The following is a 26016-nucleotide window of genomic DNA, read 5'->3' as shown; positions in this document are numbered from 1 at the left end:
AGCAAAGCACTTCTCAGAGGGAAGTTTATAGCAATGAAAGCTTGCCTCAGAAAACCAGAAAAAATCGCTAGCAATCTAACCTTACACCTAAAGAAATTACAGGAAGAACACAAAAAACCTGAAGATAGTAGAAGGAAAGAAATCATAATTCAGTTCAGTTGCTTAGTTGTGTCCGACTCTTTGTGGCCCCATGGACTGTAGCACGCCAGGCCTCCCTGTCCATCACCAACTCCCAGAGTCTACTCAAACTCATGTCCATTGAGTCAGTGATGCCACCCAACCATCTCATCCTCTGTCATCCCCTTCTCCTACTGCCTTCAATCTTTCCCAGCATCAGGGTCTTTCCAATGAGTCAGTTCTTTGCATCAGGTGGCCAAAGTATTGGAGTTTCAACTTCAGCATCAGTCCTTCCAATGAATATTCAGGACTGATTTCCTTCAGGATGGACTGGTTGGATGGATCTCCTTGCCGTCCAAGGGACTCTCAAGAGTCTTCTCCAACAGCACAGTTCAAAAGCATCAGTTCTTTGGTGCTCAGTTTTCTTTATACTTTGTTATATTTTATACTTTCTTATACTTTGTTAAATAACAAATTCAAACTCATGGAGGAGACTTTTTTTTTTTTATGAAAGAGATTATTACAAGGTGGGAGTGGAAGGGAGTGAGAGTGCTGTGACGCTAAGATCTGCAAAAGTCTTAAGAGTTAGGCAAAGTAATAGAGAGTCCTAAACAGGATTGGGAAGAACTGAGTATGGGGAGGCAGGAGGAAAGGGTGACATGATCAGATAGTAAAGAACGTTTCGCTCTGAGCCTGGTGCATTCTCAGTAGGGTCTGGGTGCTGACCTGAGTGAGGGGCAGGGTTCAGGCACTTGGGGGAAGGAGAGAAGTACAGAATCAGAAGTATTTTGTATCATCGATCAATGTGGACAAGTAGTTCAGCTAACTACTTGTGAGACAAAGAACGGAAATTTGAAGGGACTGTGTCTGACCTTGTCACAGGTAAAAAGTGGGGAATCCGTGAGTCTTAGGTATGTTATACGAAGAAGGGTGATATCTCGCAGTAAATCATTTTCCAGAACACAAAGGTAGACAGGATTTCTCAACCTTCACCCTTTTCTAGTTAAAATTCAACATTGTCATCCTTTGTGACTGTTAGTGTTGACACAGCTTAGCAGTTATGTGATGTGTTAAGGGTTAATACCTCTGCTCATAAATATCAGAAAGTGTACATTGTGCCTTTATCAGGGAGTCTTACAGTTTCCCTTGTATACATTGTCTACATTTCTAGCTAAGTTTTCTGTAGAAATTTTATGTCTTTTGCTATTATTGAAGAAGCTTCAATATTTTAAAATATCTTCTATCTGGTGGTTGTCTCTCTATATATGTATATATACACACACACATGTATGAAAACCATAAAAATAAAAGTAGATAGAAAAATTTAATTCCCACTAAATACATCCTTTAATATTAAAAATACCAATTAGGCACAGGCTCTGAATGCCTGCATTAGACAGTCATTGTACTAGCTTGTGGTTTGATATTGCTTCCTAGACACTTCCTTTGAAATGCACACATTCTTGGAAAACTACTGAACTTAAAACTCTTGACTGTGTTTAATGCGATGCCAGAGGGAAAGAAGCAAAGATTTTCACAAGACCTCCTTGAAGCTGGGCTCATTCATTTTATTCAGTTATTTGTTCATTCACGCAGCAATATTTAATGACCCTCTACCATGTTCCAGGTACTTTCCTACACTGCAGGGATTCGGCCATGAAAAACAAAGCAACAACAAAAACACCCTACCCTCTTGGAGCCTTCAGTTAGTGGGAGAGCTAGTCAAGTAAGTATGAATATATGAGTGATATAAATCTTTTCATGATGAGAGTTATGAAGATAATAAAATAGCACTAAATAAATAGACGACCATGGGCAGATGATTCCTATTTTGTGTGGAAAAGTCCAAGAAGCTCACTCAGAAGAGAAATTCTAACAGCAATCTGATGACCTGAATAGTAGAGAAGAGGAAGTGATGCAAAGACATGTGGAAGAATACAGCGATGCTGAGTCTAAGCTCACATGCTCCCGCACTGCCGCCGCTGCTGCTGCTAAGTCGCTTCAGTCGTGTCCGACTCTGTGCGACCCCATAGACGGCAGCCCACCAGGCTCCCCCGTCCCTGGGATTCTCCAGGCAAGAACACTGGAGTGGGTTGCCATTTCCTTCTCCAATGCATGAAAGTGAAAAGTGAAAGTGAAGTCGCTCAGTCGTGTCCAACTCTAGCGACCCCATGGACTGCAGCCTTCCAGGCTCCTCCGTCCATGGGATTTTCCAGGCAAAAGTACTGGAGCGGGGTGCCATTGAAACCAATAAATTGAGAAACAAGTTTTTGGGGCAAGGAATAGCGACTTAATTCAGAAAGCCAACAGACCAATAAGATGGTGGACTTATGTTCCAAAGAACCATCTTGTCTGAGTTAGAATTCAACCTTCTTTTATACTAATAGGGGAGGGAGTAAAGCCAAACATTTCCTGGTTCCAGTCAGCCTCCAGTGGAGATGTGTTCATTTCATTCTTAAGGCAGCCGTTCACAGGGAGGCCTGGTCAGGATGCTTCCTGTGTGCTAAAGGCAGGTACTTTAGCTTAATGCTCATTACCTGGGAGTCAGGGTTCCCAGAGATGGGCCATTATGTATTAATATAATTTAAGCTTATAGACAATACCCCTTTAGTGATTACCTTGTACCAAAATCACATACCAGTACCAAAATCACATACCAGTGAAATGCCAAGATATCTGCATTGACTGTTAAAGATAGTTCTACTAAAATCACTATTTAGTTTTTACTTACATAATTTTACAAGGGAAAAAAAACATATTTTTCCTAACTTCAAAAGAATATGATAGCCTTTTATAAGAGTAAGTGTAATAAAATCAGTTACTATTATGATTCATAAGTAAATGCAATCTTCTCTAACGAACAATGAATATAATTTAATGAAAATAAGTATCATAGCCTCAAAGTTAAGGTTTGTTGTAATTAGGGTAGGTGATTCCCATAGGGAACTTCTTATAAACAAACCACAGAGTTTTGTAATGACAAGATACAGCATAAGTATGGAAATGGTAAGAAAGTTTCTTCATCCCTTCAGGCCCTGTGTTTATATGTTCAAACTACCTAACCGGTGAATAGTCTCATCTTCTTTCTTAGAGTTATTATAAAAAGGAAGTTAAAAAGGACTTAGTACTCTGTATCCTCAAAGCACTGTGTTGATAGCTCAGCTGTTCTGTCTTAACCTTCCTTCTGTTGGAGCCTGTGCCCTCTGGGCACATATTAATTTAAATCAAGACAGAAATAATTTATATTTATATTACATATATAATTTATATTTATATTACATATATAATTTGTATTTATATTACATATCATATATTTATAAAATATAATAGTTATAAATAATTCATAAATAAAACATATTTATTTTTATATTTAAATATAATAATTTATATTTGTATTTTGTTTTCATAATTAAATGAAATCATACATGTAAAGCATTTAGAATAGCGCCTGACACACAGTAGGTGTTTGGTTTCTTACAGTTACTATGATAAATTGTGTTACCCTTCGTATGCAGCATCCATTGGCTTTTGCTGGTTCCTTTCCTGGATGTCATTTGGCTCTTTTTCTGCAAGTCCAAATCCTGCTTAAGTCCAACACAAATGCTGGGTCTTATGGGAAGCTCTTCCCCACTTTTATCCCAAAGCACGTTAGTAGACATATTACACATTTTCCTGCTTCTTTATATTACAGGTTTATGTCTTATACTTTTTGTTGAACAGCAAGCAGTAGTGCTTTGAAGGGAGGATCTTTGTCTTATTTTTGTTTTCTTCTTGATACCTGAGTGACTGTTGCGTAGAAGAAGCTCAAGGAATGTTGATTCATTATAATCAAGAGTAAAAAAATGTTAGTGGAGGGCAAGAGAAAACAGGATTAGCATGAGCAAAGCAAGGAAGAACAAGAGACAAGTTCAGTGATTGCTTGGGAAAGGGAAATGACACTTGGAAAAAGAGAAGCTTCTGTGACTTTAGGCATCGTCCTCTGTCCTTCCTTTCCTCCAAAACTGATTAAAGTTCAGCTATGTTCCAGGTGCTGAGGAAGAGCAGTAGCTATGGCTGATTGAGTGACGGCTTGTGTACCAAGCAATTTACAAAGATCCTCCTGTTAACATCCCCAAAAGAGAATTATTAAGTCACCATTGAGAGAGCTATGGATGTGAGAAGTTTGAACATTTATCTAGGGTGATCCTGTCAGTAGGTGACGGAGCTGGTCTGAAGTCTGGGTCTGCCTCACTTGCCCACGTTGTTCCCCGTTAGTAGATGCGTAAGTTCCAACTTGTCCCTCCCTACCAGCAAATTATGCAGCTACTTAGAAAAGAAAATGGAAAGTCGGTACAGGGAGCTCAGCTTGGTGCTCTGTGATGACCTAGACAGGTGGGATCAGGGGTGGGAGGGGTGGGGGTGAAGGAAGGTCAAGAGGGCAGTGGGGTATATGTATGCACAAAGCGGTTTCACTTCACTTCATAATATTGTAAAGGAGCCATACCCTAATAATTTTTTTTTAATTAAAAGAAAGAATGGAAAAGAAATCACTGAGTTTATTTCAAAGCATTCCATGTATTTCTGTTAAGTCATTTACTGCTCAAAGATCCTCACTTTGCCAAATTCAGACAGCTTTGCACCTGGTTCCCTTTCTCTGGATTCTTCAACTGAAACGAATGATTTTGAAACTCTTTGACCCATAAAATGTTCAAAAACGATTCTGAAACCCCTTGCTTCTTGCTATTCTAAGGAAGACTAGTGTCCCTAGGTAGGAGTCTATTGGGAATCTAGACTGCGTTTGTTTCTCTGTAACAGTCTGTGATTTGACAAAGCGGATGTCGGGGAGCCGAGAGAAGACGAACATCTTTGGGATTTGGGTGTGTTCAGAAAAACATATTTGCAGCAGACTGAGATTGTCTCCGTTGATGTCATTGGGTTGGGTCTGACCGTGGTCCAACGCCTCTCACTGGCTCACTAGTCTGTTGGGTTTCCAACCCCTGAATGCTTCAGGACAGTGAAACCCTGGTGGAAAAAAAGAGAAAGCTCCCTGGAGCTTCACTGTACAAAGAACAAAAGAGGAAAGTGAAGGACAGCCAGAAATCCATGTCTCCCCCAGAGAAGCCCAAAATGTGTTTCAACGTTCAGAATGTATTACCTCAGTGTAATCTCCTCATGAAGCAAATACTGAACTATGGGAAGAAAGGAAGGGATGGGCTGCAAAGGGAATGGGCAGCTCTTCTAGAAAGGGCCATGGTTATCCTTGTGAAGTAAATGCTACATGGCTGTTCTCACACAGCTGAAGGATATTTATATGTGACTAACAGGCCTTTCCCCCATGAAGGACAAAGAACAATTAATATGCCCCTGATTGTAGTCTCACTGCTCCTTTTTGTAGCTGTTAAAACAGTATATGCCAACATCCCAGAAACATAACACAATGAATAAAGATGGCTTGGGGTAAACACAAATCTACAAGTGAATCTGGCTCTGACATTAAGCTCATGGTACCTTAGACAGGCAAGCTGATCTCCCTGATCCTCAATTTCTGCTAGTGTAAAATGGTGAATATAATATCTAGCTTGAAGTATTAATATGAGAAGTGAAGACAATAATGTAGTAAAATTTTCTGGCCCAGGACCTATGACGTACTAGGTGTTTAATAGAACTTTTATATGGTCATAAGCAATGATGAAGGAAAAGTGTTAGTTGCTCAGTCATGTCCAACTCTTTGCAACCCCATGGACTATATAACCCACCAGGCTCCTCACTCCATGGAATTCTCCAGGAAAGAATACTTGAGTGGGTAGCCATTACTTCTCCAAGGGATCTTTCCGCCATTACTTCTCCAAGGGATCTTTCCGGCTGAGGGATTGAATTCGGATTGCAGATCTCTCATACTGCAGGCTGATTTTTTTTTTTTAACCACCTGAGCCACCAGGGAAACCCAATCAGTGATGAAGTAAAACCAAATAGCTATTTTTTTTAACTTTTCTATCTGACATCAAGTAATAAACTTGATGTACTGTCAACCAGCTTCAAAAATTGCCTACTTGATTGAAATGATCATATTCATCACTTGCTTTGGCATTCTGACCCAGCTGCTATGGTTTGAATGTTTGTGTTTACCTACCCATCCCCCAAATTTCTATGTTGAAATCTTAATACCCAACATGATGGTATTAGGAGGTGAGGGATTTGAAGGTGGAGAGGTTAAAGCATCTGCCTCCAATGCTGGAGACCCGGCTTCCATCCCTGGGTCAGGAAGATCCCCTGGAGAAGGAAATGGTAACCCACTCCAGTATCCTTGCCTGGAAAATCCCATGAACAGAGGAACCTGGTAGGCTATAGTCCATGGGGTCGCAAAGAGTTGGACACGACTGAGGAACTTCACTTTCACTTTAAGTCATAAGAGTGGAGACCTCATTAATGGGATTAGTGCTCTTATAAAAGAGACTCACAGAGCCGCTTTGACCCTTCTGCCATGTGAGGATACAATGAGAGGTCTGAGACCAGGCAGATGGTTCTCATCCAGTCATGCTAACACCCTGATCTCAGACTTCCAGCCTCCAGAACTGTGAGAAATCAATTTCTGATGTCTATCAACCATCTATACCTAGCACTTTGCTATGCAGCCCAAATGAATTAAGACACTGGCCTTTTAGTTACTTTGTCTGCATTCTCTCTTAATGCTATTTTTTTTTTTTAAAGAAAATCTTAGGTTTAAAAAAAAAAAAAAAGCGGGCTTCCCTTGTGGCTCAGCTGGTAAAGAATCTTCCTGCAATGTAGGAGACCTGGGTTCGATCCCTGGGTTGGGAAGATCCCCTGGAGAAGGGAAAGGCTACTCACTCCAGTATTCTGGCCTGGAGAATTCCATGGAGTAGCAAAGAGTCGGACATGATTGTAGTCTGGACACGACTTTCACTTAGGTAAAAATAAAAGAAATATTCTGTAGAATTCCTTCCAGTCATGTCCCCCTGCCTTCTAATATCCATAAACATTGGGAGCATCCAGGAGGGAGCTTCAGGGCATCTTTAAGATAATGCGTTCTTTATCAACCTCATCTGCCAGGCCACCCCCTCATAGCCCTGTTATAACTCAACCAACTAGGATGTAAGACCGTCTTACATCCTGGTATAGCTGAGCCCAAGAGGATTTGAAATATGTTGCTGCCTTGCTTATAGACCAACTACATTACAGAATTCTGTCCTGACTGGCAGACAAAATGGATGAAAAACGTCAGAAAACTGGAGGTGACATATCACACAGGATACAAAAACTTTGTCCATTAAAGACTTCACATGCATGAGTCTAATGTCTTTGGAGAGCTGCTGTGGTAGGTGGAAAAATGACCCCCAAAGTGCCCAGGTCTTAATCCCCTAGAGTTGGTGAATATTTTGTCTGATATGTGAATATACCTTATATGAAAACATCGCAGATGTGATTAAGAGTCATGAGAGAGGGAGATTATCCTGTATTATCCAAGTGGGTTCACTGTAAACACACAATCTTTAAAAGAGGGAGGCAGAGGAGTCAGAAACAGAGATTGAAATATACAATAATGATGACTTTGAAGATGAAGAAGAGGCCAAGAGCCGAGCAAAGTAGGAAGATTCTAGAAACTGGAAACAGCAAGGGAATGACTTTTCCCCTACAGCCTCCAGAATAAATGCAGGCCTGAGAATGCCTGGGTTTTAGCCCAGTGAGACCCATTTCAGAATTTCGACCTCCAAAGCTGCAAGATAATAAATTGGTATAGTTTTAAGTCACTCACTTTGTGATAATTCGTTTTAGAACCAATAGGAAACAAATACAGCTACTAGGTTTTATGTTTTCAGCATAAAATGGATGCCTATATAGGCCATTAGAAATTCATTCATTACAAAATGAATGCCTATATAAGGGTGTCAAATTTAGCACATAAAAAATAGAGTACACAGTTAAATTTAAATTTCAGATAAACAACATGTAACTTTTTTAGTCTAAGTCCATTCAATAGTTGAGACATACTAAAAACATTCACTTTTATCTGAAATTTATTTACCTGAGCATCCTGTATTTTACTTTTTACCTAAGTCTGTAAATTAACTACCCTCTAGAGAAGGAAGACTTTATTCTTTTTATCTTAACCCTACTTTTTCCAAGTTTTGAGATCTCAATTCACCTAGATTTGATTAAGCCAAAATTCATCTCATCTAGTTTCATCAAAATACTGTAGGCTGGGGCTGTGTGCTTTTTCCATAGTTTTATAAAGAAATTCCAATTATATTCACATGGAAAATTCTTGCTGACTAACACCTGGAATCTAGACCTCAGCAGAAAAACACTCTTGTTTTGGTGTGAGGTGTCTGTTAAAGAAAGCCACTAGAATTAAAGTATGCTAGTGTGAAAGTAATGCTCAAAATTCCCCAAGCCAGGCTTCAACAGTACATGAACCGTGAACTTCCAGATGGTCAAGCTGGACTTAGAAAAAATAGAGGAACCAGGGATCAAATTGCCAACATCCATTGGATCACAGAAAAAGCAAGAGAGTTCCAGAAAAACATCTATTTCTGCTTTATTGACTATGCCAAAGCCTTTGACTGTGTGGATCACAACAAACTGTGGAAAATTCTTCAAGAGACAGGAATACCAGACCACCTTACCTGCCTCTTGAGAAATCTGTATGAGATCAAGAAGCAACAGTTAGAACTGGACATGGAACAACAGACTGGTTCTAAATAGGAAAAGGAGTACGTCAAGGCTGTATGTTGTCACCCTGCTTATTTAACTTCTATGCAGAGTACATCATGTGAAATGCCAGGTTGGATGAAACACTAGCTGGAATCAAGATTGCCAGGAGAAATATCAATAACCACAGATATGCAGAGAGTGAAGAGGAACTGAAGAGCCTCTTGATGAAAGTGAAAGAGGAGAGTGAAAAAGTTGGCTTAAAACTCAACATTCAAAAAACTAAGATCATGGCATCTGGTCCCATCACTTCATTGCAAACAGATGGGGGAAAAAATAGAAAGAGTAACAGACTTTATTTTCTTGGGCTCAAAAAATCACTGCAGATGGTGATTGTAGCTGTGAAATGAAAAGACACTGGCTCCTTGGTAAAAAAGCTATGACCAAAAGAGACAACATATTGAAAAGCAGAGACATTACTTTGCCAACAAAGGCCCATCTAGTCGAAGCCATGGTTTTTCCAGTAGTCATGTATGGATGTAAGAGTTGGACTATAAAAAAAGCTGAGCTAAAGAATTGATGCTTTTGAACTGTGGTGTTAGAGAAGACTCTTGAGAGTCCTTTGGACTGCAAGGAGATCAAACCAGTCAATCCTAAAGGAACTCACTCCCAAACATTCATTGGAAGGAATGATGCTGAAGCTGAAGCTCCAGTACTTTGATTCGAAGAACTGACTCATTGGAAAAGACCCTGGTGCTGGGAAAGAGTAAAGGGAGGAGGAGAAGGGGATGACAAAGGATGAGATGGCTGGATTGCATCACCAACTTGATGGGCATGAATTTGAGTAAGCTCCGGGAGTTGGTGATGGACAGGGAAGCCTGGCATGCTGCATTCCATGGGGTCACAAAGAGTCGGACAAGACTGAGCAACTGAATGAACTGACTGAAGTGTGAATTGTGACAGACAAGAGTAATGCCCTCTCTTATGTTGTTATTCCATGTGATGTCTCCTCTTCGATGTCTCATGGATGCCTCAAACAGGTCCACAATTAAGGTCATCATCTCTGCTTCCCATCTCTCCCAGATATACCTCCTTTTCTTTCTCTTTTGAGGGAATGACATCACCATCCACCCATTTACCCAGGGTATTCTGGAGCCTTCACCATCTTACTATCTCATCAGCACATCTTGGTCATGCTAAGTATTTTTGAATTTTTCTTTTTAGCTATGCTGGATCATCATGGCTGCGTGCAGGCTTTCTACTTGCACGAGCCGGGGCTACTCTCTAGTTGGCTGGTTGTAGGCTTCTTGTTGTAGCGTCTTCTCTTGTCATGCAGCATGGGCTCTAGGGCACACAGGCTTCAGTAGTGGCAGCATGTGGGCTTAGTTACTCCACAGCTTGTGGGATCTTCCCAGCCCTGGGATCAAACTGGTGTCTGTTGCATTGTGAGGGGGATTCTTAACCATTGGACTACCAGGAAAGCTCTATGTTCTTAATATTTCTCAAATACACACCTTCCATTCCACCCCCCGCCACCACTGCCCTAGGTTAGGCTCTTACTTATCATTTTCTAACTGGAGTTTTTGCCTCCAGTCTCTCTCTGGGGCGAGGCTGGTGCATTATCCACACTCTTTTCTGAGTTATCTTTCTGAAACAGATCCGATCATTTCACTCTGGTGATGTAAAGCTTGAAGTGGCTCCCTGGTGTCTTCATTATAAATTCCAGACCCTAAACATGGGACAAAGATATTTCTTATCCAAACTCTTGTCAAGTTTCTATCTTCCTGCACCATTGCATTCACATCACAGGTTGTGGGTAAACATCTCCATTCTTTTGCATTTTCTATTACTGCTGCAGATAATTTCCTTGCTTCACTTATCTGTTTAGGTAACTGCTATTCATACTCAAAGTACAATTCAGGTTTTATCCCTTTCCTAGTAGCCTTCCTGGATTCCTCTCTGAAATCTGAGTTTAAATCTTCTTCACTCAAGAATCTAAGATTTCTTCTTTTTTTAAAAAAAGTAATAATTTATTGGCTGTGCCAGGGCTTAGTTGCAGCATGCAGGGTCTTTGATTTTGGTTCCGACTCACAGAATCTTTAGTTGCAGCATATGAACATGAGTATGTGGGATCTTGTTCCCTGATCAGGGATCTATGCCAGCCGTCCTAAATCGGGGGCACAGAGTCTTAGCTACTGGACCACCAGAGAAGTCCCTTAGATTTCTTCTACATCACCTTTGGTAGTTAGTAATCAGGCATCTCATCACAGTGTTACTGCTTCCATGGTTTGTGTTCATGACCTCTCCTTCAATGGGATATTTGGAGGTGATGTTATAAATTTGAAGTTTATCAAAGAACACAATTGCATCTGCATTTCCTGCTGACTGAATTTCTAATTTTCTCTTTTTTAATGAATTAAATATCATGGGAATTTAAAAGCTTCTATTGAAACTAAGCTGGAAGATTTTGACAAAGATGAGCACCTGAATGATAGTTTTTCACTATACATCAGTCAATCACACCAAATCTTCCCAATTTTGTATATCTATGATCTATTCTAGAATATTTAGTAGTTCCTACTTTCAATAATTAAATATTTTAGCCTGAGTGGGCAACCTTCTTGATATACAATATTTTCTCATTTTAATATTTCATCATAGTATATAGAAACTAGAGACCTTAATTTCATAAAATGAGAAGCACTGAATAGTAATATTTTAGGTATTATTGATGAAGTTGAGTATATAAAATAAATTTGAAACTTGTTAGAACATGCTGGATATAACAGTGGAGCTATATTTTTAAATAATAGCATTTCTTAATTTTAAATGGAAATGACACACATTTGAGTATTTAACTTCACATTTTTCCTAAGTAGGAATGTTTCCCAGCAATTATTTAATATTAAAATCTCTGAATTAAAAAAAAATTTATTTTTGTGGATGATAAGCATGTCCCTGGCTATAACTCAAACTATGAATCTCAAAGATAGAAAACCACAAAATGGATTTCAGCAATTAGCCTGTTAGTACTAGTATTAAATATTACATTAAAAAGAAGAGGTAGATTACCATAAAAGTTTTGACACATTTTAAAAAATTAATTTATTTATTTCAATTGGAGGCTAATTACTTTACAATAATTGTGGTGGTTTTTGCTATACACAGACATGAATCAGCCACGGGTGTGCATGTGTCCCCATCCCGAACCCCCTTCCACCTCCCTTCCCATTCCATCCCTCTGGGTTGTCCCAGTGCACTGGCTTTGAGTGCTCTGTTGGCTGCATCATATTTGAACTAGTCCTCTATTTCACATATGATAATATACATGCTTCAATTCTGTTCTCTTAATTCATCTCACACTTGCCTTCTCCCGGAGTCCAAAAGCCTGTTCCTTACATCTGTCTCTCTTGCTGTCTCCCATATAGAGTCGTCATTACTGTCTTTCTGAATTCCATATATATGCATTAATATACTGTATTGGTGTTTTTTCTTTCTAACTTACTTCACTCTGTATAATAGACTCCAGTTTCATCCACCTCCTTAGATCTGATTCAAATGTGTTGTTTTTAATAGATGAGTAATATTCCATTGCATATATGTACCACAATTTCTTATCCATTCTTCTGCCAATGGATGTTAGCTTGCTTCCATGTCCTAGCTATTGTAAACAGTGCTGCAATGAACATTGGGGTCATGTGTCTCTTTCAATTCTGGTTTCCTTGGTGTGTATGCCCAGCAGTGGGATTGCTGGGTTGTATGGCAGTTCTATTTCCAGTTTTTGATATTAGACAGTTCAGTTCAGTTTCTCAGCCATGTCTGACTCTTTGAGACCCCATGGACTGTAACATGCCAGGCTTTCCTGTCCATCACCAACTCTGAGAGTTTGCTTAAAATCATGTCCATCGAGTCAGTGATGCCACCCAACCATCTCATCCTCTGCTGTCCCCTTCTCCTCCCACATTCAATCTTTGCCAGCATCAGGGTCTTTTTCAATGAGTCAGTTCTTTGCATTAGGTAGCCAAAGTATAGGAGCTTCAGCCTCAGTCCTTCCAATAAAGATTCAAGACTGATTTCCTTTAGGATGGACTTATTTGATCTCCTTGCAGTGCAAGGGACTATCAGGAGTCTTCTCCAATACCACAGTTCGAAAGCATCAATTCTTTGGCACTCAGTTTTCTTTATGGTCCAACTCTCACATCCATACATGACTACTGGAGAAACCATAACTTTGACTAGATGGACCTTTGTTGACAAAGTAATGTCTCTGCTTTTTAATATGCTGTCCAGGTTTGTCATAGCTTTTCTTCCAAGGAGCAAGCGTCTTTTCCTTTCACGGCTGCAGTCACCATCTACAGTGATTTTGGAGCCCCCGAGAATAAAGTATCTCACTGTTTCCATTGTTTCCCCATCTATTTGTCATGAAGTGATGGGACCAGATGACATGATCTTAGTTTTCTGCATGTTGAATTTTAAGCCAACTTTTTCACTCTCCTCTTTCATTTTCATCAAGAGGCTCTTTAGTTCTTCTTGCTTTCTGCCATAAGGGTGGTGTCATCTGCGTATCTGAGGTTATTGATATTTCTCCCTGCAATCTTGATTCCAGCTTGTGCTTCACCCAGCCCGGCATTTCGCATGATGTACTCTACATATAAGTTAAATAAGCAGGGTGACAATATACAGCCTTGATATACTCCTTTCCCGATTTGGAACCAGTCTGCTGTTCCATATCTAGTTCTACTATTGCTTCTTGACCTGCATACACATTTCTGAGAAGGCAGGTGAGGTGGTCTGGTATTCCCATCTCTTAAAGAATATTCCACAGTTCTGGACAAAAACACATTGTTCAGAAAAATGCAATTATCATGACCAAAACTTTTACTTATTTTGCTCTTCTTTCTATACCTCAATAATACTTTTCCTCAGTTGGAACTGTCAAATTATTCAATAATTATGCATAATAAATTTAGAATCTTAATGTAGTTTATTCTTTAAAAATTATGCTCAAGCAGTTATAGAGATTAAAATAAAATTACATAGTCCAAAAATATGGCAGCCCACTCCAGTGTTCTTGCCTGGAGAATCCCAGGGACAGGGGAGCCTGGTGGGCTGTCGTCTCTGGGGTCGCACAGAGTCGGACACGACTGAAGCGACTTAGCAGCAGCATAGGTTATTTTTTTCATTTCAAGTAAAAATAAGGATTAAAGTTTACAAATTCAAACCAGATTAAACTAACAATATAAACAACTTAACCAAGATTAGAATGCAATAAATGATATTTGATAAAAAGCTGTTTGTTCATGCACAACTATATCACACATTATTCACTGCCTAATTCCTATAAACTTGTTGCATTGATATCAATAATAAGATACTTTTATATTTCAGAAACATTAAAATTTTTTGAAAGATATGTGCTATAGACCCAAGGAGTATTATAGATTCAAGGAACACAGATTTATTTGTATTTCTCTGTCTCCCATAAAACTGTGTTTTCCACAGCACAGGTTCTGTGTCTTTTTATTCATTACCTCAAGCATTTGATGAATATTTGAAAAATGAACAAATAGATAAATAAATGACAATGTTCAGGGAATTCACAACATCTTAATCTCTGCTATGCCCAGTACTTCCCACTGAGGCAATTTTCTATACAGACTGTCTTGTGACCTGCTAACTGGTAGAATTAGTGATAGGTGCTAATACCTAGAGAAGTTCAATAAGCCATGAGACGACAGAAGAGGAGACACAGCCCAATACTGGGTGGCCAGAAGTACTAATGACTCAATGAGACCCTTTCTTTCAGTGCATTCAGAGAAAGCAGCAGGGATAATAGTAGCTCAGCTGGTAAAGAATCCACCTGCAATGCAGGAGTGCTTTGGACTTGGGCGCTCAGTCATGTACAACCCCATGGACTGTGTCCCACCAGGCTGTCCATGGAGATTCTCCAGGCAAGAATACTGGAGCGGGCTGTTACGCCCTCCTCCATGGGAATCTTCCCAACCCAGGGATCGAACCCAGGTCTCCTACATTGCAGGCGGACTCTTTACCAGCTGAGCTACATGGGAAGCCACTCTGGTTCAGTTCCTGGGCTGGGAAGTTCCCCTGGAGAGGGGCTAACCACTCTAGTATTCTCGGGCTTCCCTGGTGGCTCAGACAGTAAAGAATCCACCTGCAATGTAGGAGACCTGGGTTCAATCCCTGGGTTGGAAAGATCCCTTGGAGGAGGGCAGGGCAACCCACTCCAGTATTCTTGCCTGGAGAATCCCCATAGACAGAGGAGCCTGGCGGGCTACATACAGTCCATGGGGTCATAAAGAGCAGACATGACTGACTAAGCACAGCATAGCAATCAGGGGAACAGAAGATGGCTGGGTCAGTAAACAGGGCATTTTATCCTCAATAGTGACGGACTACTATTCCAGTCCTTTGTGAGTCCTGCTGTATATTCCTTCTGTCACAGAGACACCAAAACTTTGTGTTACTTCTGAGACAGTTTTCCATCTTCCTTACGTGAACTTCTATCTTTAAGAAGTAAATGTTATTTCAACTTCAGGTAATATATAATCTTTACTTCATTTTTGTGTGGTGGATTAAATTATTAATAAGCATATGTTCACTCTCTCTCCTCATCTCCATGAGAGGTGCATGCTTCTTTACTCCATGGATTTTGGGATTGGCCATGGGACTTGCTCTGACCAATGAAATATGAGAGGAGAGACAAAGGACCAGATTTGAACCCAAATGTTAAGAAGAAGGATATGTTTTTGCTCACTCCTTTTGTATTTCTGCCTTTCTCCGTGAGAAGAACATGCTGCTGGTCCAAGAAGGATGAGGGACACGTTCAACAGACTTGTATCCAACTGACGGAATAGGACCAAGCCCTGTCTAGGTCAGATAAAGCTAGCCCACTCGCCAACAGAGAAACGTAATAGAGAAAAGCTCATTGTACTAAGCCACTGACGTTTTGTGGTGGTTTGTTGTGAAGCAATAGTTAAAAACGTCGTCTGAATCAGATTTAACTGTTTTTTCCTCCCTGAATGGAGAAAATGTCAAACTGAGTCATTACTGAGGTCATCTTCACAAAAATCTCAGGGGTCTTACATAAGGTACAGAGCATTAATTCACATAAGTCACTGATAATAATATTGTCTATGAAAGCATGGTCCCCAAAGGTGGGTGACTTCACTGCTCCAATGCCATCTTTATGCACTATGATCTTTATCAGGGTTGAAACCCTGATTCCTGGGGCCAACCTCCTTAGATAGGGTAGAGATTGACTAGCTAGTCTCCTTTACCTCCTGGAAACACAAATAGGTTATTTTCCTCTAGACTTTGTTAAAATTCCATGTACCCATATGACCAAATTCCAGCCAAGTGGAAGTGCTATATCAGGCAGACCTCACTGTACTTTGCTTTATCGCAACTCACAGATACTGCATTTTTAATATGTGACTCCCATGGTAGCTTCCATATTCTTTTCCTTTTCTGGCTGGATGGGAATAAATATAGCCCTCAAGGTAATCTTGGAAATCAAATGGTAAAGATGTTGAAGTCATAAAGTGGAAGAAACCCAAGTACACTGATCACCCCTTCAAGAAGAGGTGTTTGGCCAGTAGGATAACCAACTTGTTCTAGTTTGCCCAGAACAGTCCCAATTTTAACAATGACAATCTCACATCTCTGGGTCACCCTCCATCCTAGGCAAACCAGAACATTGGTCACTTGGCTGACCAAGAGCCCACCATCGGTGTGTCACATAAGCTAGGGATGTTACTGAGACCAACACTTAAACATGTGTGATAGCGTTTCATATTTAGCAGTTTGGAAGAAAGTCAGGACAGAGACATGTAAAATCCTTATAACTTCTTAGCATGTCTGAAATTTTGCCCAACTTTTTAGTTGATTTTTATTAAATTGTGGTTCTGATATTGTATCTACACTGGATGATTCTTAAGTTATAGTCATAACTAATAATTTGAATTTATTGGCAGAACTAACAGACATTCTATTTTTATAGAAAATGAATCAAATCCATACTTTTGAACCTCAGTTTGGTATCTACTCTGTTTTCCCAGTGATGATATGTTACTATTCAGTTAACTTCTCCTTCCCTTCTACCTTTATATGCCTAAATATATACACAGCCACATATATACATATGACTGTAAGAATATGATATCTGGAGTGTCTATTCACACTGGCTTCTCTCTATTTCCAAAACGTAAATGCTTAAGCCTACTGCCTGCAATGCAGGAGACCCCGGTTCGATTCCTGGGTCAGGGAGATCCCCTGGAGAAGGGATAGGCTACTCACTCCAGTATTCTTGCAGTGAGCTTCCCTGGTGGCTCAGATGGTAAAGAATACACTTGCAATGCAGGAGACCTGGGTTTGGTACCTGGGTTGGGAAGATGCCCTGGAGGAGAACACGGCAACCCACTCCAGTATTCTTGCCTAGAGAATCCCCATGGACAGAGGAGCCTGGCAAGCTACAGTCCAGGGGGTTGCAAAGAGTCAGACACGACTGAGCGACTAAGCACACACCTCTGGCAATAGCAGATTTTCTAGAAATCAAGACTATTATCCCCCAGGCTCCTACTTCCAGAGATTCCCCTCATGCTTAAAAGAGTCTAGAGAAAGTGGGATCAGTTCACCTGAGACCTCTATTGATGTACACAATTATGTACACAATTATGTACACTGATTCTAATGATAAATCAGCCTTGGTGAATCACGCCTTGATGTTTATAATGTAATGCAAAGCCCCGACTCTGATAAAAGCCACAGCCAATGGGCAGCTACATAGTTTACACAGAAGCCAATCGCTTTATGGTCGTCTATCCATCCCCCAGTGTTTTGCTTAGTGGAAGAGCCCCCAGACAGGATGCCCAGGTTCCTAATGATGGAAGTTCTTTTAATTTCTGATTTCCCTACCGGTGTGAAGTTGTAAGAATTTGGCCTGTGATAGAACCAAGCTGCATGACAGTAGTGGAGTTACTTCGGTGGAAGACACCAGGCAATCCAGAATGAATCTTAGCATGGAAGATGCTGGTAAGAAAAGTATTCTCTGTACCAACAAGCTATTCATACATGTTGGATCTAAAGCCTAGGGTAAAAATAGAACCCTTGGCTAGAGCTGATCCTGTGGGCGCCAGGATAGGACCCTTTCCCAACAATGCTTTGGGCAAAGACAATCTCTATCTCCATGGACCCTGTCTCCATATTGTATCTGAATACTAACACTTGATATAACCTCTGACAATAAGTTCACTTAGACAGTTCACCTATACAACCTACTTCCCTGAATCTGAACAAGTCACCCCAAGAGAACTGGTCAGAATGTTTTCTATCTCTTAGAGTTGAACCCCAACTTTTTTTCCCTCGAACTAAGAAGGTGAGCCTCAACGATTCCAAGATGACTTCTCTCTGGCCCTAGTTTAGTGGTGAAGACCTCTCTGGCACCTACTATGTGCCACTACACTTGGTGGTGGTTTTAGTCGCTAAGTCATGTCCAACTCCTGCAACACCATAGACTGTAGCCTGCCAGACTCCTCTGTCGTTGAGATTCTCCAGGCAAGAATACTGGAGTGGGTTGCCATTTCCTTCTCCAGGGGATCTTCCTGACTCAGGAATTGAACCCAGGTCTCCTGCATTGCTGCTGCTGCTGCTAAGTCACTTCAGTTGTGTCCGACTCTGTGTGACCCCATAGGCGGCAGCCCACCAGGCTCCCCCATCCCTGGGATTCTCCAGGCAAGAACACTGGAGTGGGTTGCCATTTCCTTCTCCAATGCATGAAAGTGAAAAGTGAAAGTGAAGTCACTCAGTTGTGTCCGACTCTTAGCGACCCCATGGACTGCAGCCTACCAGGCTCCTCAGTCCACAGGATTTTCCAGGCAAGAGTACTGGAGTGGGGTGCCATTGCCTTCTCTGCTCCTGCATTGAAGGCAGATAGTTTATCAACTGAGCCACGAGAAAAGCCACTACACTTAGAGAAATAGAAACATGTATACAGATCTGTGTGGGCTGAAAGTGTAAGTATATGGATAATCCATGGTGATTATTGGGAAGGGCATGGTGATTATTGTATGAAGTATCTCAGTATTTCATGCAAATGAATTAAAGAAAAGAAAATTCAAGAGTTAAACTGCTCCACTGGGTCAAGGCAGCCACCCAGGTTTGAGCAGGATTGGAAGGACAGCAGGGCTGAGTAACTCCAAGTAGAGAAGCAGAGTTGGTGATGTCCAGGGAGAAGCAGGACAAGAAGATTTCAGGGGGAGAAGGGTGTGTGATTCACTGCAGAGGCATCACACACCTGATCCCTGACACCATCTCACACTTGGGCTAAGGAAATCATTCCCAATGAAAGAGACCCAAGCAACTCCCAGGGGAGCCTCAGTGAAATGACTTCCCACATCACAAGTACACACAGGTGCAGCATACGAGTGGCTATTGCCAACAGAAAGCAAGGCCCTAAACAAATGGACCCTGGTGATCTGCACGTGACCTTGAGATTTCCCAAGAAAGGCAGACAAAAGAAAAGACAGAAACAGACTATTTTTAACTAAGGTGTACAAAATAATCTGTAAATTTTGATATAAATATTATCTAGTTATTTGAGTAACTTAGGTAAAAGTTGAGTAAAGGTAATGAATTAAAAGCATGAGCACCAGAAACACACCGCCTGGGTTATCTCCAGTGTGGTGCTGGACAGGGTATTTGAGTTCCAAGGGTCTCAATTCCTTCATCTGTAAAATGGGAATAATAATTGTTCCCAATCAGCTATCACTATCATCATCATCTATGTGTAATGATGTCTATTTCCCAGAGGGATGGTATGGGGAGGGAGGAGGGAGGAGGGTTCAGGATGGGGAACACATGTATACCTATGGCAGATTCATTTCAATATTTGGCAAAACCAATACAATATTGTAAAGTTTAAAAATAAAATAAAATTAAAAAACAACAACAACAAAAAAGAGGAAACAATATGAACTGATTAATATCTGGAAGACAGCTCATACATTCAGACATCTTTAGAATGGGACAATACAATCACAGCCTAATGAAGATGTGGACACTTAGTTAGCAGCTACAGCATAATACTCATTCCTATTGAAAGGCAAGGGTGAGTAAATATGTGTAATAGATCTGAAGAAAATGAGTGAGTTGCCACACATATAGAGAAGATAAAAGGAAGTAGGCAAGAAGTAGAAAATATACGCACTTCCCTCATGGCTCAGATGATAAAGAATCGGCCTGCAGTGCAGGAGACCCAGGTCAGGAAGATCCCCCGGGGAAGGAAACGGCAACCCACTCCAGGATTCTTGCCTGAAGAATTCAATGGACAGAGGAGCCTGGCAAGCTACAGTCCATGGCACTGCAAAGAGTTGGACATGACTGAGCGACTAATGCTTTCATTTGCTTTCAAGAGATAAGATTATGACTCCTTTCTTGAGGTTTTCACACACTATTTTTTTCAGAAAATAAATTAGACAATAAAGAAAGAAGGAAAATCAGGCTCTTGATTACACTGTGATTTTCCCCTTATAATTTTGAAGCCTGCATACCTGATTTGTAATACTTGTTCTCTCTAGATCCCCTTCCAGGGTCCTATTTTCACAAGAACTACTTTGTTGTGGACTGATTGCAAACAAAAGGCTAGTTAGTAACTCTCTTCCTTCCTTGTGCAATGTATGTATTTAAATAGGGATTCTTTTAAAGGAATAAAGCTCCATCATGACCCAGGGACTTTCCACAGAACCCCTCACTTACACCACAAAAACTCAACAATCAAAAAACTAAGATCATGGCATCTGGTCCCATCACGTCATGGCAAATAGATGGGGAGACAATGGAAACCATGACAGACTTTATTTTCTTGGACTCCAAAATCACTGCAGATGGTGACTGCAACCATGAAATTAAAAGACTCTTGCTCCTTGGAAGAAAAGCTGTGACCAACCAAGACAGCATATTGACAAGAAGAGATATTACTTTGCCAACAAAGGTCCATCTAGTCAAAGCTATGATTTTTCCAGTAGTCATGTGTGGATGTGAGAGTTGAACCATAAAGAATGCTGAGCACTGAAAAATTGATGCTTTGGTGTTAGAGAAGATTCGAGAGTCCCTTGGACTGTGAGGAGATCAAACCAGTCGATCCTACAGGAAATCAGTCCTGAATATTCATTGGAAGGACTGGTGCTGAAGCTGAAGCTCCAATACTTTGGCTACGTGATGCAAAGAACTGACTCACTGGAAAAGACCCTGATGCTGGGAAAGATTGAAGGCAGGAGGATAAGGGGACTCCAGAAGATGAGATGGTTGGGTGGCATCACCGACTCGATGGACATGAATTTGAGCAAGCTCCGGGAGCTGGTGATGGACAGGGAGACTTGGCATGCTGCAGTCTATGGGGTCACAAAGAGTCGGACACAACTGAGCGACTGGACTGAACTGTGGAAGTCTTACTGTTTGGCAAAAATCGTCACAGGGTACAAACTCATGGGTAATTTAAAGATTATCTTTCTCATCAGTCATCAAGTACAAAGTGTTCCTCAACATGCTGAAATCTGCTTGATGATGCTAGAAATAAGGAGGGAAGGAAGGAGCTTGGATTTTCACAAAACAAGCCACTAAAATTCAAGTCTTTAAATGAAGAAACCATATATGAATAAAGGAAGCCTTCTTAATCAAAATCCCTGTTTCAAATATTCAGTACAATCTTGGCTTTATATGCACCCAGGGAATGGTCTTTCCCTTTACTTGCAGTTCACCTCCATGAATAGGTGGCTACATGTTTTTTTCATCATCCTTTAAGAAGCTAATTGTATCAATATATACCTCTTTGAGATGTTGCTCGAAAAGAAAATATCCTTTAAGTGTAAGGCCAAAGACACTAACAGTTTTTACCACTATCACCAACCCAGCCACTGATTCATTTAAAATAGTTCAGGCTTCAATTATCCCGTAAGAGCCAAAGAACATTTGCTTTCTCCAAGATGGCCTCTTCTGTGACCTCAAGAGATCCACTGGGCCCCCAAGGAACATGTTTTCTCTCCAGCTCAAATATTTTACCACATGTTTTTGTTATGATTGGCTAAGTATGTGGTGACTACTATTTATTAGGGCAAGATTTAAACTCCTAAAAGAAGATGTGGCTCATGTTTTTAAGATCAGACCATCCTGAGACTGTCCTCCAAAATAAAAACCAGTGAAGCTATAATTCTTCTCATGAAACAGATTTTCAGTTATATAAGGAGGGAATAATTTTAATATTCTCTAGTGATATATAGGCACAAATAAAAATTTCCAAACCTCAGAACATCTGTTTTTGAAAATAAAGAAAAACGCATCTTTCTTTATTATATGTTTATGTGGTTCCAGATGACAATATTTCATCATGGATATATTTAGCTGTGACTTCTAATTCAGGACATTTGATTAAAATATGTCAAATTAAATTATTCACCATAATTTTCAGCCTAATGTGAATTCCCTCCAGGAACATGTTTATAATTGTCTACATTTGTTTCATTTTCTCAGAATTTTTTGCTTTTCTTTGCATACTTTTTTATACTATTTTACTTTATAATTCTATTTTATACTGCTTCATAAGTAATGGAGGTATATTTTATGCTCTCTTTTGAGTTATATGTGGCAGAATTATGACAATCATATCTTTTCCAGGGGCAATGCTCTTCAAAATTGACACTAATCAAAGTATTTTTCAATGCCATAAATGAATAACAGAAATCATTATTATATACTATATAAAATTTCAGTATTTATTCATATTACACATTGTTGTTATCCAGTCTCTAAGTCATGTCCAGTTTTTTTGTGACTCCGTGGACTGCAGCATGCCCAGCTCCTCAGTCCTCCACTGTCTCCCAGTTTGCTCAAAGTCATGTCCATTGAGTCAGATGTCATCCAACCATTTCATCCTCTGTTGTCCCCTTCTTTTGCCTTCAGTCTTTCCCAGCATTAGGGTCTTTTCCAATGAGTTGGCCCTTTTCATCAGGTGGGCAAAATATTGGAGCTTCAGCTTCAGCATCAGCCCTTCCAATGAGTATGCAGGGTTGATTTATTTTAGAATTAACTGGTTTGATCTCCTTGCAGTCCAAGGGACTCTCAAGACTCTTCTCCAACACCACAGTTCAGAAGCATCAATTCTTCAGCACTCAGCTTTCTTTATAGTCCAACTCTCCCAACCATGCATGACTACTGGAAAATCCATAGCCTTGACAATATGAACCTTTATTGGTAAAAGAATGCTTGTTAATATGGGTCTTTCTGGGTTTGTTCTAGCTTTCCTTCCAAGGAGCAAGCGTCTTTTCATTTCATGGCTGCAGTCACCATATGCAGTGATTTTTTGAGCCCAAGAAAATAAAATCTGTCATTGTTTCCACATTTTTCCCTTTTATGTGCCACGAAGTTCTTACTCTGAGATAGGTACTAGTCTAAGTGCTTAACATTTATTAACTCATTTAATCCTCAAAACATCCCCATGAACAAAGGTCCGACAGCAGTCTCTGACTTATGATGGTTTAGCTTACAATTTTTCAACTTTATGCTGATGTGAAAGCAATACGCATTTAGCGGATATCATATGAATAATGATCTCCACTTTACAGATGAGGGATTTGAAGCAAAGAGGTTAATAACCTGTCCTAACTCATCAGCTAATAACCAGCTAATAGCCCCAGTTTTCAAGCACCAAAAAGCCTCACATTGAGAGATCCTTTTCTTAACCACTAAGCTGGGTTGCCTCAGTGAGGCATCTTCACAGTGAGATCACTTTACACCATTGCCACAAATGTATATCAAATATACAAAAACGCTCTTGCCACCCCCTTGTTGACAAAGTTCTGATACTTCCCCACTGATCCAACTGTCCACGTACTCTACATTTCCACACTCATTGTATGGCACTTTATGCTTGTGTAACTCTCCACATAAGAACCATAAACTCTACACAGACAAAAATCATGGTATATTGCTGCCTGTTTGGTTTAAAAATTTTTTTGCCTCAGTCTGTAACACACTTCCTTAACTCAACAGAACTTGTTAAATGCGTGTACAGTGAAAGAAAACGACTGCACAGCAGACCAGGTGGCTGTTGCTAGCTGAGCCATACAGAAAGGTGAGCAGCTCAATGTAAACAGTCCTAAGAGCGTAAAAAAGCTCAGTTAAGTTCCATGGAAAAGCAAACATATCTGTCCCCAAAGGCCAAAGGGATCATTTGGTTGGAAAAAAATAGTTAAGAAAATGCAATAATGATATAAGAGTGGACCCCTCAATACACTCAAGATCATTCGCTCCTCTCCTGCACGACAAAAGCTGGAAAGAAAGTTTAGAAATTAAATAGCCTAAATTCGTCTTTAACAGATGAAGAAACTTACCCACACAGGTAAAGGGAGATGTCTAGTTTTACCAAACTGGCTAGAGGTAAAACTAGATCAAGAATCAAATTCCCCCAACCGCCCTCCAGGGCTCTGTCTATTCTATCACATCTACTTCTCAGTCTGCTCTGTCTTAACTGAAACTGCTCAGTTTCAGCTCCTGGTTTCCTGCTCAACTTGGACTAAATAAGATTTCACTGTGTCAAGGATCTACTGCCACCCCAGATCATCTACTTAAATTGGAATCTTGGGTGGAATCAAGGCATCAGTATTTTTTTTTTTACAGTAAAAAAATATTTTCCTGCATATACAAAAGTAAAGTTCAATAGCCAAGAATCATCCTGTTTCAGCAACTATCAACTCATCAATTATCAATCTTGCTTCATTATGGCTTCTTCCTCCAGATGATTGTCAAGTGAATTCCATATGTCATGTTATTTCATCTAAAAACATTTTTAGGTGTGTGCATGCTCAGTTGCTTCAGTCAGATCCAACTCTGCAACCTTATAGACTGTAGCCTGCCAGGCTCCTCTGTCCATGGGATTCTCCAGGCAAGGATACTGGAGTGGGTTGCTATGTCCTCCTCCAGGGGATATTCCCAACCCAGGGATTGAACCCTGGTCTCCCAGGGCTCCTGCATTGCTGGCAGATTCTTCACCATCTGAGCCCCAATACTTTGATATGTATATCCAAAAAGTAAGGACTCTTTAAAAACAACCACAATAGCATTATCGTACCTTAAAAAATTAATTCTAACTCCTTCTAATTATTATTATTTCACTATATTTTCAACAGGATCCGAAGATTTATACCTTGCATTCAGAGTATACTTTCTTAGACACTCCTAGCTTATGGGCTCTCCCTCCATCCTCTCGCCTTTTAATTCTTTTTTTGAAGAAATCAGATTGTTTTCTGTAAAGTGTTCCATAGCCTGTATTTTGCTAATGATATACCTGTACTATAATACCCTTTAATGTATTTCTCTGCTTCCTGTGTTTCCAGTTGATCAGGAATTAGGTAAATACATTTATTTGGCTTCAATTTTGATTCTTTGCAAGAATACTTCATAGGTAGAGGTGTACATATAGTGTTTGGCTGTGCCTTTATGTGATGCTGGGTACTAACAATCATTGCCTAGATCCACTAATTTCACTTGGGTTGCAAAATGGGAAATGCTAATTTCACCATTCCTTCCATGATCATTAGCTTGAATACTCTTACAAAGAGGAATTTTCCCTCATTAACTTTGTAGTTACTTTGAGGAATATTTCATATAGGAAAAGTAAGAAAATGCTTCTTTCCCTTAATTTACAACTTTCACAATAAAGAGTTATTTTACTAACAACTTCCAAATGTGACCCTTAAGAGTTTTTGTTTTGTTTAATCTTTTGGTAGCACTATTAATTTGTGGATGGAAATATACCTGATGTGCATTAATTGCTGCTAGTATCCTGCCAGTAAGACCTTTGTTAGTTTACACTTCTTTTTGCTATGATCCCAAGCGGTATTTGATAGCAATACTATCTTGCTTTCCAGAATGACAAGACATTCCAGTCTCACAGCCACATGTATATCAATGAAATTAGAACACACCCTCACACCATGCTGCTGCTGCTAAGTCACTTCAGTCGTGTCCGATTCTGTGTGACGCCATGGACGTCAGCCCACCAGGCTCCCCCGCCCCTGGGATTCTCCAGGCAAGAACACTGGAGTGGGTTGCCATCTCCTTCTCCAATTCTGGAAAGTGAAAAGTGAAAGTTAAGTCGCTCAGTTGTGTCTCTTAGCAACCCCATGGACTGAAGCCTACCAGGCTCCTCCATCCATGGGATTCTCCAGGCAAGAGTACTGGAGT

The 26016-nt window shown here is 40.2% G+C and overlaps 1 long non-coding RNA gene across 1 annotated transcript in view; it reads right to left on the bottom strand.

Moving 5' to 3' along the window:
* Positions 1 to 4634: 4634 nt before the first annotated feature.
* Positions 4635 to 26016, bottom strand: part of LOC147356196 (uncharacterized) — a 64367-nt gene continuing 42985 nt past the window's right edge. Inside the window, exon 2 of the long non-coding RNA XR_015143095.1 lies at positions 4635 to 5118. This is a non-coding gene — a long non-coding RNA (uncharacterized LOC147356196). The remainder of the gene's footprint in view (positions 5119 to 26016) is intronic.

The sequence above is a fragment of the Bos grunniens genome, chromosome 16, assembly GCF_055505025.1.
Source record: "Bos grunniens cultivar Pamir isolate PY7600 chromosome 16, Bosgru_T2T1.0, whole genome shotgun sequence".
Taxonomy (NCBI): Eukaryota; Metazoa; Chordata; class Mammalia; order Artiodactyla; family Bovidae; genus Bos; species Bos grunniens.
This window is presented reverse-complemented; position numbering and strand designations above follow the sequence as displayed.